Here is a 10,638-nt window from a genome sequence, read left to right on the forward strand (position 1 = left end):
GGCTGTGAACTGACACCCGCTGTCACTAAGTGTCCTGAAGAAGGTAATCAAAAAAGAAAACTCAATACACGGCCCACTTTAAAGGAGCCAATTTCAACAAGCCAATTTTATTATCACCATTTAAATTAAAAAAAAAAAAAGAGCACATGAAATGGTGCACAAATTTGCCAGTTTTCAAGAACCATGCAAATCCAAACTGCAATGAGGGCTCAGCTCATTCCAATGTGAATGGGCATCATCAAGTCTTCGAAGAATACTTGTGGAGAGGGCCTGGACAAAAGTAGGGCCTATAAGGCGATGGTGAGACGACACTGGTAAAAGTCCTGGCACAGAACAGTATGCAGGTGCCTTAAAGGAAAACATGAGAAACCCGTGATCCAGAAGTCCCACGCCTAAGGGGATATCCACAGAAGATTCGAAAAAGGAACATGCATCCTAAGCTGCACTGCATCACCAGTGACAACAGCAAAGGCCTGGAGGCAAACCAAGTGTCCACTGAGAATGAATGCAGAGAGACAGTTGTACAGGTCCTCCACGTTGCATGACTCACCCATTAAACACAATGAAAAAACAACAATTACAGCAACCTACATGGAATTAGTTCTATCCATACTCAGATGGGTAATATTAAAAAAAAAAAAAAAGCCATATTACATGTTATCAGTTACAGGTGGATTCTGAAAAGTAACCAAGAAAACAACTGACCAAAGAGAAACAGTCACAAAATAGAAGATAAAATTACCATTACAAAAGGGGAAAGATGTGGGCAAGGGGTAAATTAGGAAGCTGTAGGAACAAATAGAAATCATTACATACAAAATACATAAGGAAGTTTGGATTAACAAATAGAAACTATTATATAGTTTCTATATATATATAGATTATATATATAAAATATATAATCAACAAGGACCTAGGTATACCAAGGGAGGTCAACTCAACATTCTGTAGTAACCTCTATGGAAAATAATTTGAAGATCAATAGGTATATGAGTAAATATAAAATTTTCTGCACACATCCGACATTGTGCATCATTGTTATGTCCCAAAAAAACATAAACATTAAATTAAAAAAGAAGTCACAAGACACAAGTTTTGGGGTGCTGCTTCTGGCACACTTCATTCTATTTTCCAACTTCACACCACCACGTCCACTGAGGCTCTGGTTGCTGGGAAAATGCTGCCGCCGTGTGGTCATATCCTACAACAGCAACTTGAAAATTTTTAAACTTAAAGAGAAGGGAATGGCTACACAGACAAGCATTCTTCCCTGGAGAACTTCATGCACAGATGAGCCTTGTGGGCTACAGTCCATGTGTTGCAAAGAGTCGGACACGACAGCAACGAACACACACACACAGGAAACTGGGCTTCCTTGGTGGCTCACACAGTCAAGAATCTGTCTGCAATGTGGGAGACTCGGGTTCCACACCTGGATCAGGAAGATCCCATGGAGAAGGGAATTGTTACCCAAGCCAAGATTCTCACCCGGAGAATTCCATGGACAGGGGAGCCTGGCGGGCCACAGTCCATGGGATGGCAAAGAGTCAGACAACTGAGCAACCAACACTTTCACTTTAGGTGGAGAAAAGAGGACACTCTCAGATGCCTGTGATATATAAACAGCCACAGATATAACAATAGGGAACTGACTTGAAAAGGGAAAAACAGAGCTACCATTGACATCGGAGTGCAATCCTAATAGGAGATTTGAAAACAACCAGATTCTGAAACATGCACCCAGACGTGCACTTACAATAGTCACCACCTGCTTGGAGCAACTAAAACGTCCAAGGACAGAAGAATGCTAAAGAAGGCAGCGGACACGTCCATGATGGCACACTGCTCAGTCATGGGAAAGAAGGAACAGGTACATGTATACGTATGGCCGAGTCCCTTCGCTGCACACCTGAAATGATCACAAATTGTTAATCGGCTATACCCCAATACAAAATGATTTCGGGGTTAAAAATACAAATTAAAATGTTAATAAAATAAAGAAAATAAAAAATAAAATTAGATGTTCAGTTTGAATGCTTAAAAAAAGATAAAGAACGAGACAGTGTCTCCTATAGCAACACACATGGACTTAAGTGTAATGATGCTGAGTGATGTCAGTCAAAAACAACAACAAATATCACTTATCTGTGGGGTCTGAAAACTGATGCCCATGAACCATCTGAAACAGAAAAACAGATTCACAAAACTAGAAAACAAAATCATTGTCACCAGAAGGGAAATGTGAGAGGAGGAATTAGCAGGTGGGACTAACCAATCCACAGTAATGCATAGAAAATAGGTAGTCAGTGAGGACCTGCAGCTGAGCGAGGGAGGTCTACACAACATTCCGTAGGAATCTACACGAAAAAAGAACCCGAACATTTATATATATATATATATATATATAAAACAGAAAAACATTATCTACACACAACCAACTCAACATTTTAAAACAAATTTATCCACATTGAAACATGTATAGTATCACGTATGAAACGAGTCGCCAGTCCAGGTTCGATGCACGATACTGGATGCTTGGGGCTGGTGCACTGGGACGACCCAGAGGGAGGGTATGGGGAGGGAGGAGGGAGGAGGGTTCAGGATGGGGAACACAGGTATACCTGTGGCGGATTCATTTCGATATTTGGCAAAACTAATACAATATTGAAAAGTTTAAAAATAAAATAAAATTTAAAAAAAAAAAGGAATGAGATGATGCAAAGCACGTAACAGAAAGCTTAATGCAGAAATGGTCTGATTAAATTGTTTTAGGCAATATACCTTTGGTTTAAATGAAAATTATGTTCATATGTACACTTATATGTTCATTTATATATTGCAGTTAATTTTCACAAAATCTTTTTACAAAAGGGCTCTTTTTTTAATGATAATATGTGCTGTTTGGCTCTATTTTCAAAATATGATGCATAATATAGTTTAATAGAGCCAGTGAAGTTTTTACTACTATAATGAGTTGGCTAGCTTCTGGGAATAAGAACAATAGAGTTGTTTTTTTTAATGACGTGTGGTAAAAACATGGTGAATATCTTTGCCTACCAATTAAAGTGTGTACGAAAAACAGAATAAATAAAATCTCTTTAATTAAAAAAAAAACTAAACTAATAAAAAAACAGTAATTAAACGAGACATGAGCTTAGGGGTGTTTGTGCTGGCACCTTCCACTCTAATGTACACCCCAGGAACACCACTACCACTAAAGCTCTGCTTTCTGTAGTAACTAGAGTTGGCCAAAGAACTGATGCTTTCAAACTGTGGTGTTGGAAAAGACTCTTGAGAGTCCCTTGGACAGCAAGGAGATCAAACAGTCAATTCTAAATGAAATCAGTCCTGAATATTCATTGAAGAACTGATGCTGTAGCTCCAATACTTTGGCAACCTGATGCAAAGAACTGACTCTTTGGAAAAGACTCTGATTCTGGGAAAGATTGAAGGCAGGAAAAGAAGGCGATGACAAAGGATGAGATAGTTGGATGGCATCATCAACTCGATGGACATGAATTTGAGCAAGCTCTGGGAGTTGGCGATGGACAGGGAAGCCTGGTGTGCTGCAGTCCATGGGGTCTCAAAGAGTCCAACACGACTCAGTAAATGAACTGAACTGAAGAGTTGGGCATGAAGAAATCCTGCCTCCTTGTAGCCGTTTTCCAAAACAACAACTTCAAAATCAATAACCTATGGGCATGCAATATTCACAAGGACTACAGGGCTGTAAATGATACCTTCTATCACTAAATGTCCTGAAGTGGGTAATCAAAAAAAAAATATTTAACTCCTGGTCGACTGTCAAGGAATCAACTTCAATAAGTCAATTTATTTCCACTGATAAGAAATAGAAAAGAGCACATGAAATGGTGCACAAATTCACCAGTTCTTAGAGACATGCAAATCAAAACTACAACAAGGGCTCACATCACCAAAGTCTGAATGGCCATCATCAATAAGTCTTCAAAGAATCCGTGGTGGAGAGGACCTGGAAAGAAGGAAAACTTCCTAAGATGCAGGTGGGATGACATGGGTGCACTCTCTTTAGAGAACAGTATGCAGGTGCCTTTCAAGGAAAACTGGAGCTACCTATGATCTACAGTCCCATGCCTATGAGAATATCCAGGGAAAACCAGAATTCAAAGAGAAACATGCCTCCAAAGCTGCACTTTATCACCAGTTACAAGAGCAAAGACCTGGAAGCCAATAAAGTTTCCATCAAGAGATGAATGCATTAAAGAGGAAGCAGTACACTCCACCATGGAATGAGACTCAGCCGTGAAATAGAATGAGATAATACCGAAGAAGCAACCCACATGGACCTAGTTCTAAGCATACAGAGATGCATTACTCAGAAAAAATGGATGGATATCATATGATATCACTTATAGGTGAAATCTAAAAATTAATACCAAGAAACCAACTGACCAAAGACACAGAGACTCACAACAGTCAAAAATAAAATCATCATTAACCAAGGGGAAAGATGTGGGTAGGAATAAATGAGGAAATTGGGATTAACAACGGAAACCATTACATACAAAATACATAATCAACAAGGACTTCAGTATACCAAGATAAGTCTAATAAACATTCTGTAATAATCTCTATGAGATAAGAATTTGAAGATCAATAGGGCTTCCCTGGTGGCTCAGCTGGTAAAGAATCCGCCTGCAGTGCAAGAGACCTGGGTTCGATCCCTGGGTTGGGAAGATCCGCTGGAGAAGTGGAAGGCTGCCCACTCCAGTACTCTGGTCTGGAGAATTCCATGGACTGTAGAGTCCATGGGGTCACAAAGAGTTGGACACAACTGAGTGACTTTCACCTTCAGACATATGTATATGTGCAAATGTAAAAGATTCTGTACACATACAACACATAGAACACTGTAAATCACTGTTTGTTAATGCAGAATTACACAGTAAACTAAAAAAAAATGGAGTGACAGCACTCAAGCTCTGGGGTGTTGCTTCTGGCACAGCCCAGTCCGATGTGCAACCCCAAAACACAGCTTTTACTGAACCTTTGTGTGCAAGAGTAGGCAGGGTTGGCTTTGAAGACATGCTGCTTTCCTGTGCTGTTTCCACAAAAACAACTTGAAAACTGTTGCTTAGGGGACTTAATATTCAAAAGGGCAGCTGGGCTACAAGATACCTGTGCTCAAAAGTTTTCAGTAAGTATTCTAAAAGAAATCTTTACAAAGGGCAGAGTGTCATCAAGACAATATGAAAAGGCAGAGACTACTGACACTATTTTGTAAAAAAAAAAAGCACATGAAATGATGCACAAAATCACCAATTATTGGAGACATGCAAATTAAGATCATAATGAGGGATCACCTCCAGGCGGTGAGAATGACCACCATCAAAATGTCTGCAAACAATACATGCTAAACTGGGGATGGAGAAAAGGGACCTTCTTATGTTTCTAGTGGTATGTAAATGGTAACCGCCACAATACACAACGATGAAACTGTAAAAGCAGAGCTACCATATATTCCAGCAGTCCCAATGCTAACAGGATAGTCAAAGACAACCAGAATTCTTACAAGAATCTTGCACCCACAATTGAACTACAGCATCATGGCAAACGGCCAAGACCTGGAAGCAACTAAAACGCCCAAAGACAGATGAATGCGTAAAGAAGTGGCACCTCTCCACAATGGTGTATTATGCTGTCCAGAAGAAAATGAGACAGAGCCAGCTACAGCAAAATTCATGGAGCTCATTGTAATTATACTGAGTGACACTGGTCAGAAAAAGAGAGACAAATATCATTTCGCAGTAGAGTCTAAAATTCATGCCCATAAACTAACGGAAAAAAGAGAACAGATTCACAAAATTAGAAAACAATGAACTTTGGGGTACATGTGTCTCTTTCAATTCTGGTTTCCTCGGTGTGTATGCCCAGCAGTGGGATTGCTGGGTCATATGGCAGTTCTATTTCCAGTTTTTTAAAGAATCTCCACACTGTTCTCCATAGTGGCTGTACTAGTTTGCATTCCCACCAACAGTGTAAGAGGGTTCCCTTTTCTCCAAACCCTCTCCAGCATTTATTGCTTGTAAACTTTTGAATAGCAGCCATTCTGACTGGCGTGAAATGGTACCTCATTGTGGGTTTGATTTGCATTTCTTTGATAATGAGTGATGCTGAGCATCTTTTCATGTGTTTGTTAGCCATCTGTATGTCTTCTCTGGAGAAATGTCTGTTTAATTCTTTGGCCCATTTTTTGATTGGGTCATTTATTTTTCTGGAATTGAGCTGCAGGAGTTGCTTGTATATTTTTGAGATTAATTGTCAGTTGCTTCATTTGCTATTATTTTCTCCCATTCTGAAGGCTGTCTTTTCACCTTGCTTATAGTTTCCTTTGTTGCACAGAAGCTTTTAATTTTAATTAGGTCCCATTTGTTTATTTTTGCTTTTATTTCCAGTATTCTGGGAGGTGGGTGATAGAGGATCCTGCTGTGATGTATGCCGGAGAGTGTTTTGCCTATGTTCTCCTCTAGGAGTTTTATAGTTTCTGGTCTTATGTTTAGATCTTTAATCCATTTTGAGTTTATTTTTGTGTATGGTGTTAGAAAGTGTTCTAATTTCATTCTTTTACAAGTGGTTGACCAGTTTTCCCAGCACCACTTTTTAAAGAGATTGTCTTTTCTCCATTTTCTCCTTTGTCAAAGATAAGGTGTGTACCCCAATGTTCATCGCAGCACTGTTTATAACAGCCAGGACATAGAAGCAACCTAGATGTCCATCAGCAGATGAATGGATAAGAAAGCTGTGGTACATATACACAATGGAGTATTACTCAGCCATTAAAAAGAATACATTTGAATCAGTTCTAATGAGGTGGATGAAACTGGAGCCTATTATACAGAGTGAAGTAAGCCAGAAAGAAAAACACCAATACAGTATACTAACACATACATATGGAATTTAGAAAGATGGTAATGATAACCCTGTATGAGAGACAGCAAAAGAGAGACACAGATGTAGAGAACAGTCTTTTGGACTCTGTGGGGCAGGGGGGATGATTTGGGAGAATGGCATTGAAACATGTATAATATCATATGTGAAACAAATCGCCAGTCCAGGTTCCATGCAGGATACAGGATGCTCGGGGCTGGTGCACTGGGATGACCCAGAGGGATGGTATGGGGAGGGAGATGGGAGGGGGTTCAGGATGGAGAACACGTGTACACCCGTGGCGGATTCATGTTGATGTATGGCAAAACCAATATAATATTGTAAAGTAAAAAAAAAAAAAAAAGATATTAAATATTGTTTTCTGGGCTAAAAAAAAAAAAATTAGAAAACAAAATTAGAGTTACCAGAGGGAATGGTGGGTGTGAAGGTATCGATTAGGAGGTTGGGGTTAACAAATCCACAATAATATATATAAAATATGTAATCAACAAGGACCTGCTGCTGAGCGAGGGAGGTCAATACAACACTCTGTAATAACCTATAGAAGAAAAGAGCTCAAAGATGAGTAGATACATACAAAACTGAAAAGAATTCTCTACACCTACAAAAAAACACTTTACAAAACAACCTACTAAATTACAAACTAAAAATTAAATATATTTAAAAAAAAACAAGCACTGAGACACAAGCTTATGGTTGTTTCTGCTGGCACATTCCCTACAAATTAACACCCAGGAACACCACTTCCTCTAGGTTCTGCTTTCTCTAGTTACTAGAGTTGGGCACGAAGAAATCCTGCTTCCTTGAGGCCATTTTCCCAAACAGCAAATTTAAATCAATGCTCTGGGCACACCAGTCACAAGGACTGCACAGCTGTAATGACACATGCTTTCACTAGACGTCCTAAAGAAGGTAATCCAAAAAAACACCCAATACACGGCCCACCTTCAAGGAGCCAATTTTACAAGACAATTTCATTACCAATGTTAAAAAAAAAAAAAAAGAGCATATGAAATGATGCACAAAATTACCAGTTCTTAGAGCTATGCAAATCTAATCTACAACAAGGGCTGATCTCACCAAGTCTAAATGGCCATCATCAATAAATATTTGAAGAATGCTGGTGGAAAGGGCCTGGAGAAAAGCACAGCCTCCTAAGGTAATGGTGAGATCAAACTGGTAAGAACAGTTATGCAGGAAATAAGAAAGAAAATAAGAGCAACCTGTAATCCAGCAGTCCCATGCCTAAGGGAATATCCGAAGAAAACCAGAATTTGAAAAAGGAACATCCATCGAAGCTACTCTGCGTCACCAGTTACAGCAGCAAAGACCTGGAGGCAAAGTGTCCATTGAGAATGAACGACCAGGAGACAGCTGTCGAGGTCCACAATGGTGCATGGCTCACCCACTAAATAGGATAAAAAAACAAACCATGTGCCACATCCTACATGGGCACAGTTAACTAAAAAAAAAAAAATACATATCACATGATATCTCTTACACATGGAACCTAAAATATAACCAAGAAAACAACCGACCGAGAGAAACAGTTACCAAGTAGAAAATAGAATGATCACTAAGAAAGGAGAACAATGTGGGGAAGGAGTAAATTAGAGAAACACATAGAAATCATTATATATAAAATGAGGAAGGAAATTATATATACATGAGGGAGTTTGTATTAACATAGAAACTGTTACATTTAAAATATGTAATCAACCTGGTATACGAAGGGAGGTCAACTCAACATTCTGTAAGAACCTCTATGGAAAATAACTTGAAGATCAATAGTTATATATATGTAAATATAAAAGTTTCTGTAGACATCTGACATTATACAACATTGTCACGCCCCAAAACACTAAACACTGAATTGTTTTAAAAAGATGCGACAAGACACGAGTTTTGGGGTGTTGCTTTTGGTATGCTGCTGCTGCTGCTGCTAAGTCGCTTCAGTCGTGTCCGACTCTGTGCGACCCCATAGACGGCAGCCCACCAGGCTCCCCCGTCCCTGGGATTCTCCAGGCAAGAACACTGGAGTGGGTTGCCATTTCCTTCTCCAATGCATTGGAGAAGGAAATGGCTTTTGGTATGTATCAGTCTAATTTCCAACCCCAAACCAAGATGTCTACTGAGGCTCTGGTTGCCAGAGTAGAGTTGGGCTTGGGGAAATGCTGCCACCTTGTGGACGTTGCCCACAACACCAAGCACAACCAGTTGAGAAGGGAATGGCTGGGTACCCACTCCAGTATTCTTGCCTGGGGAATTTCATGCACAGGGGAGCTGGAGAAATCCAGTCCATGGGTTGCAAAGAGTCGGACTCATCTGAGCAACTAACACACACCACAGGAAACTGGGTGTCCCTGGTGACTGGGACAATAAAGAATCTGCCGGAAATGCAGGAGGCCTGGGTTCCACACCCAGGTCAAGGTAGATCCCCCGGAGAAGGAAATGGCTACGCACTCCAATATTCCTGCCTGGAGAATTCCATGGACAGAGGATACTTGTGGGCCACATTCCACAGGGTGACCAAGAGTCGGACACAACTGAGCGACGAACACTTTCACTTTAAGGGACTAACAGTCCCAATGATGGCTGGGCTGTAAGGTATCAGTCCTCAAAAACCCTCCTAGGTAAGTATTCTAAAAAATTTTCCTTACAAAGGGCTGAATTTCATCAAGGCAATATCAAGAGGTAGAAACTACTTACACTATTTTTTTTAAAAAAGCACATGAAATGATGCACAAAAATCACATTTATTAGAGACATGGAAATAAAAATTACAATAAGGGATCACATTGCAGTGTCAACATGGCCATCATCAAAATGTCCACAAACAATAAATGCAAGAGAGGGGGTGAAGAAAAGGGCCTGTGGTAGATAAACTTAACAGGCACCAGAAATAACAACAGGGAACTGTCTTTAAAAAGTAAAAACAGAGCTACCATTGATGTCACAGCCGCATCCTAACAGCACATTTGGAAACAACCAGATTTCTATAAGAAGCATGCACCAAACGTGCACCACAGCAGCGCCTGCAACCGCTGCTGGCTGGAAGCGACCAAAACGTCCAAGGACAGAGGAAGGCTAAAGAAGAAGGCGTGTGTGTCCGTGGCGGCGTAATATTCAGTCATGAAAAATAATACGCATGGCTGAGTTCCTTCACTGTACACCTGAAACTGTCACAAAGTGTTCATCAGCCATATCCCAATACAAAATGCTTTGGGGGTTAAAAAACTAAATAAAGAAATTTTATTTAAATAAAGAAAATAAAAATAAAATTAGATGTTCTGTTCGAATGCTTAAAAAAAAAGAATGAGAATGAGACAATGTCTACTGCAGCAACAGATGTGAACCCAGGTCTAATGTGCTGAGTGATATCAGTGGTGTCATCAAAAAGGACCTCCTGGAGAGCAAGGGAGGTCTACACCACATTCTGTAATAACCCTGAAAAAAAGCCAAAGAGGAAGAGATACCCATAGAGCTGGAAAAGATTCTCTGCTGCTGCTGCCACTAAGTCGCTTCGGTCGTGTCCGACTCTGTGTGACCCATAGACGGCAGCCCACCAGGCTCCTCCGTCCCTGGGATTCTCCAGGCAAGAACACTGGAGTGGGTTGCCATTTCCTTCTCCAATGCATGAAAGTGAAAAGTGAAAGTGAAGTCGCTCAGTCGTGTCCGACTCTTAGCGACCCCATGGACTGCAGCCCACCA

General features: G+C 40.3%; 1 protein-coding gene across 2 annotated transcripts in view; it reads right to left on the minus strand.

The window, feature by feature from the left end:
* Positions 1-10,638, minus strand: part of FIG4 (FIG4 phosphoinositide 5-phosphatase) — a 172,260-nt gene that overhangs the window by 152,578 nt on the left and 9,044 nt on the right. The gene's annotated exons all lie outside the window — the stretch shown is intronic.

Source organism: Bos taurus, chromosome 9 (genome assembly GCF_002263795.3).
Source record: "Bos taurus isolate L1 Dominette 01449 registration number 42190680 breed Hereford chromosome 9, ARS-UCD2.0, whole genome shotgun sequence".
Lineage (NCBI taxonomy): Eukaryota > Metazoa > Chordata > Mammalia > Artiodactyla > Bovidae > Bos > Bos taurus.